The 5,373-nt window shown below is 36.4% G+C and overlaps 1 non-coding gene across 1 annotated transcript; it reads left to right on the forward strand.

The window, feature by feature from the left end:
- The first annotated feature begins 1,377 nt into the window (after window positions 1-1,377).
- LOC140859023 (small nucleolar RNA R71) lies at window positions 1,378-1,483 on the forward strand. Its single transcript, XR_012142423.1, has one exon. It is a non-coding gene; the product is annotated as a small nucleolar RNA R71 (small nucleolar RNA).
- Window positions 1,484-5,373: the final 3,890 nt, after the last annotated feature.

Here is a 5,373-nt window from a genome sequence, read left to right on the forward strand (position 1 = left end):
AAACTAGATAAAAGATTCACACTTGCCCCTAAGTCCAGAAGAGCTTTTTCAATGTGATAATCTCCTATAACACAGAAAATGATGGGGGATCCTGGGTCCTTAAGCTTTGGAGGAGTGGCATGTTGGAAGACAGAACTAGCCTGTTCAGTGAGATGTATTTTCTTTGAGATTTGTGATCTAGATTTACATTTTTGGGTGCACAAATCCTTCAAAAATTTGGCATAAGCAGGGACCTGTTTGATTGCATCTAGAAGGGAAAGATTAATTTGGACTTGCTTAAACAATTTCAACATCTCGTTGAGTCTTCCTCCCTTCTTATCTGCAGGAATAAGGGCTTTCAGGGCATCCAAAAATGGGACTTTAGGCAAGTAAGATGATTCCGATGTAGTTGGTTCATTCTCTATTTTAAGGTCCTCCTTGTTCTTGGGTGATTTGGCTTCAGATAGAGGTTTAGGGTTGGTCTCATTGGTTTTACTAGTGTGTTCAATGACCTTCCCACTTCTCAGAGTCATGATTGATTTGGCATGTTCAGAAAAAACTTCTAAGGTATTAGAGCTCTCAATCACAAATTGCCCTCTTCGGTTGCTCTCAGGTTGGCTAGGTAATTTTCCTCCTTCCCTCCTACTGAATGCAGTCGCTAGTTGACCTATTTGGGTCTCTAGCTTAGCAATGGATTGTGTGTGGGAGTTAAGGGTCTGAGTATTGACTTCTAATCGTTCTAGTGCTTTCAAAACTTTTTCCTCAAAAGCTGAGCTGTGACCAGTAGTAGACAGTTGAGAAGCATTTTGAAATTGATGGTATGGTCCATGCCTATATGTTGGGTCCTGATATTGAGGTCGAGGTGTGGCAGGGCCAACCACTGGTTGTGGTCTCCAGGAAAAATTTGGTTGGTTTCTCCAGCTGGGGTTATAAGTGCTCGAATATGGATTGTTTCCTGGTCTGTGAGCTTGTTGGACTTGAGCTTGCTGAACCTGCTCGTGCACAAACTCAGAAAATTGAGGTGCGGCTGGGCATTCACTAACAAAATGGTTCGGACTTGCACACAATGCACAAACTTCTTGGATTGGGTTAGGTGGAATTGGGGATTGTCCAATATTTAGAAGACGGTCTAATTTTTGGGACAGTTCATCTACCTTACTGTGGATATCCATGACATTTCCAATCTGATAAATTCTACTTCTTTTTTGTTGAAGCATGGGTTGTTCTCTAGAGGTTGCAGACATATGATATAGGGAATTCTCACTAAGTGTTTCAAAGAGCTGCCAGGCTTCATCCTCACTCTTAAGCATGAATGTCCCACCACATGATGCATCAACCATTTGTCGGTGTTTCTCCAATAGACCATCATAAAAACACTGACAAAGTTGCCATTTAGGGATAGCATGGTGTGGACATTTACGAATGAGGTCCCTTAAACTTTCTCATGTCTCATGAAAAAGTTCACCCTCCAATTGGGAAAAACTAGTGATAGCTTTTCTAATTTGATTTATTTTTCTAATTGAAAAATATTTCTTGAGGAATTCTCTCTGAAGATGATCCCAAGTTGAAATGGTTATAGAGTTTAAGGAGTTTAACCAATGCTTGGCTTTGTCCTTAAGTGAGAAAGGGAACAGTTTCAACCTAAGGGCATCATCGGAGAAGTTTTGGATTTTTACTGTGGAATAAATTTCAAGAAATTCATCCAAGTATTTGTATGGGTCCTCGTTACTAAGTCCATAGAACGATAGCAACATTTGAATAATGCTAGACTTAATCTCATATTGGGTAGCTTCTACTGGAGGTGCTTGAATGCATGGAGAGTGGGTATACGAGGATGGAGTGAAGTATTCTCTCAATGAGCGTGGAGGATTAGCCTCACCAGGTCCAGCCATGTTTCTAACTCGGATAGTCCTAAGAGTCTTTTCTAATTCTTCATCTAATGGTTACAAGTCGGGTTTTAGTGATCGTCGACCTAACATGCAACTAAAAGGTCTATGTAGGACTATCCTAGTCTGTTAAGGATTTTTTTTTTATTTTATTAAGAGGAGAAGAGAAGAGAGAAAAGAGTTTTAAAGAAGAGATCCTAAGAAGTCCTAAAACTAATAGAAGAATTAGTTGTTGTTAGATTTTAATTACAATCAAGTTAGCACGCAGTGGACTCTCTATCCTAAAGTTACCCTAATTCTAGACAGCTCCTAACTATAGTTAGCCTTTAAGCCCTCCAAGTCGGAGCTTGACCAACCAACTGGCTAGGTCAGCGAACAGAACCAATTAAAAATCACCTTCCTTCGGGCCCAGTCATCCCACAAACCACTTGCCTAGACACCAGCTAGCTGACCAAGTCTAACCTGGTTCAACTCTCAGCATCACTTGTCCTAATGAGCTCGAAATCCTTAGGGGTCAATGTTTAATTAATTTTATATTAAGGTCTAGGTTATGCAAATGCAAGGGAGTGATTTGTGGGCCAAAGAAGGGTGATCAAATCTCCACCTTATCTTAGTTAATGGGTTGTGCCCTTAAAGTTAATTGTGGAGATGCAATGCAAAGAAACAAGGTGTCCAATCAAGTTAGAAATTTTTATATTTGAGATTATGCTATTTTAGTTAAGTGTTATGAAATGTCAGTGGCTTTTTTTTTTTAAATTCAACCGTGCCAAGATCCCCGACAACGGTGCCAAAATTTGATGCATAGTTGTTGATAGCACCAAAAATAACTCTACTCACTACGTAGGTAGGATGAGTCAAGATCGTATCCTCAGAGACCTTGAGCTAAATTGAGATTACAAAATAAAAGAAAGAAGCATTGTTTTGATTTAGAAAATAAATTATTTTCAAATTGATGTAATTAGAAAATAAAAAGCTCGAAAGTTTTGAATTAATTTTGCACTAGCAGAGTTGTATCTCTTTTTTAATTAAATAGATACGATTAATCTTAAGAAAAATACCTATCTTTCCTCGGCACACTCCGTATCGTAGATCACGGCATATCTCTGAAAAGTACTAGATAAACAACTCTTCTTTCCTCGACACATCCCGTATCCATAGATCACGGTGTGTCTCTGAAAAATAAAAGTTGTTCCTAATATTAATCTTAACAGGAAAGCATAAATAAAAGCATATGAAAAAGAGCAAATAAAGAACTCATGATGATTTAAATAAAAAGCATAATCTTTATTACATATAAAGAAATACAAGAAAGTTTAGAACAATAAACCCATCTCTGTGTCATTATAAAATTTCTTTTCCACTCCTGAAACTGCTAGCCTAACTGCTCATGGAGTAGTCCCTTTCTATTCCTCTATGCAAGGCTCTAGAAGAATTTTTGGGCTCCCCCTCCAATGGGAGTACAAAAGCTTTTTTATAGGTGTTAGGAGGGAGGAGTTTTACATGATTTTCTGATGTGGGACTAAAGAAAATACTAAGGACTAAAAGATGGATGGATGAGATGGAAAGATCACAAACAGATAAAGAAAATATAAATTCTTCCTCTTGAAGTATTTCCAAATATCATATTTTTTTTCTTTTAATAAGCATTTGTTCGTCACTGTGTCAACAGCATCAAATTCCCCGTGAACCTGCCTGCCTCGCGCCCATTCCCACGCCCACTACCTCGCCCGCATTGCTTCCGCGTCGCGCCCGCATGAGCCTTCTGTGTCCTCACGCACGTGTTAACGCTTCAAAAAGAAACTTTTTTATTCCAAAAAGAAACTTTTGTTTCTTTACAATTACATCTATATCCTTTTGGGTTCTTTGCATAGTATCTTCATTTTCTATAATACCGTATGCATCCTTCTTTTATTTTAATTTTATTTTAAGTCTAATTTTCTTCAAACTTGAGTCTTTTTGATCTATGAATCGGATTCTTTATATCGGCGATCATCTTTCCTGTAAAACATAAAAAGAAACATCAAATTCTTAATAAATAAAATAAATTAACTATATTTTTTTGCTTTAAATGACTTAAATTAAGTGTTTATCATGTTTCGAAAGGAGTTCATTAAGAGACTATGCCATTATCTTTGAGATATCCCATAAATTCTTTGTTAGAAAATTGCTACAATTTCATACGTAAAGTTCAAAATTTTTTTCTTAAGATCTATGCAATGAAAATAAATAATTAAAATATTTTTAATTCATTTATGTACCAGATCTAATATGAAAATCATAGCAAGAATTTTGATATGAGTATGTAACCATGATCTGAAATCTAAAATAAAAAAATAAATAATTAAAAAAATCAAACAGAGATCAAATCTCCATACCTCAGATCCTGTGGATGTTTTGAGTTCTGATCGTAGATGCGCATGCACCCGACCTCTGCTGGTATCTACACAGAGCTGTCTGATCGGAGCATCGAGATCACCAGTATGCTAGCACTTTGCAGATCTTGCTCCTCATCCTTGGATCTAGATCTCTTTTTCTAGATCTTGAAGAAGGAGATCGCTGTGCAAACTTTTTCGTGCAAATCTGATGAGATCTGATCCAGATCACCATGAAGAGAAGAAGAATCTTTCTTCTTCTCTTTTTCTCTCTCTTTTTTATCTCTTCAATCTGATCTCTATCAGATCTAGGCATTGGATGAAGGGTAGAAGGGAGGAGGAGGCGTTGGAAAGAATTTTTGATGTAAGAAAGAAGGACTCTCCCCCTATGTCACGCATGCCTCCTCTTCTTTTATTTTTGTCACACCAACCAGATCTCTCACACCCCAAACCCTTCTTAATGCCTTAATAGATCAAATCCTATTGGATCTTGGGCATCCAAATCACAAAGAAGGGGTGAGATTAATTGAGATAAGAGGAGGAAGAAAACAATCTTACGCACACAATAAGCGCACATCCCAACTTCTCTAATTTTTTTTATCATACAAAAATATTCTTCTATATCCTAATCAGAGAGATTTCTATCTAATTTTGAATCAAATTTAAATAAAAAAAAATTGGATGAAAAAGAGTTCTAGATAAGGTGGGGCGACAACTATTGGCGCTCCCTCTCCTTTCACGCATGTGAGAAGAAAAGGATATGAAAAACAATGCCCCTCTTCCCTTTTTGGCATGATTTCTAGGGAAAGAGTCTCAAGAGACTTGAGCTCTCTAAGTCAAAGTTCATCTGATTCAAATAGAGCCTCAATCGGGTTTAAATCAAGTCGAAAATGAGTCGAATTTGAAAAGACCATCAAGCCTGATCCAATCAAGCCTGAAATCTAAATCTGATTTAGATTATTGAATCTAATTAGTATTAAATTAAATTAAGTTTAATTAAATTAAATTTAATTTAAATTAATTAAAACTTAATTTATAATTTAATTAATTTGAAAAAAATTATAATATTTATAATTAAGTCTCTGTACTAACAATTAGCAGCTGTCAAAACTGTAACGATTACAAATTAATAAATT

The sequence above is a fragment of the Elaeis guineensis genome, chromosome 6, assembly GCF_000442705.2.
Source record: "Elaeis guineensis isolate ETL-2024a chromosome 6, EG11, whole genome shotgun sequence".
Classification (NCBI taxonomy): domain Eukaryota; kingdom Viridiplantae; phylum Streptophyta; class Magnoliopsida; order Arecales; family Arecaceae; genus Elaeis; species Elaeis guineensis.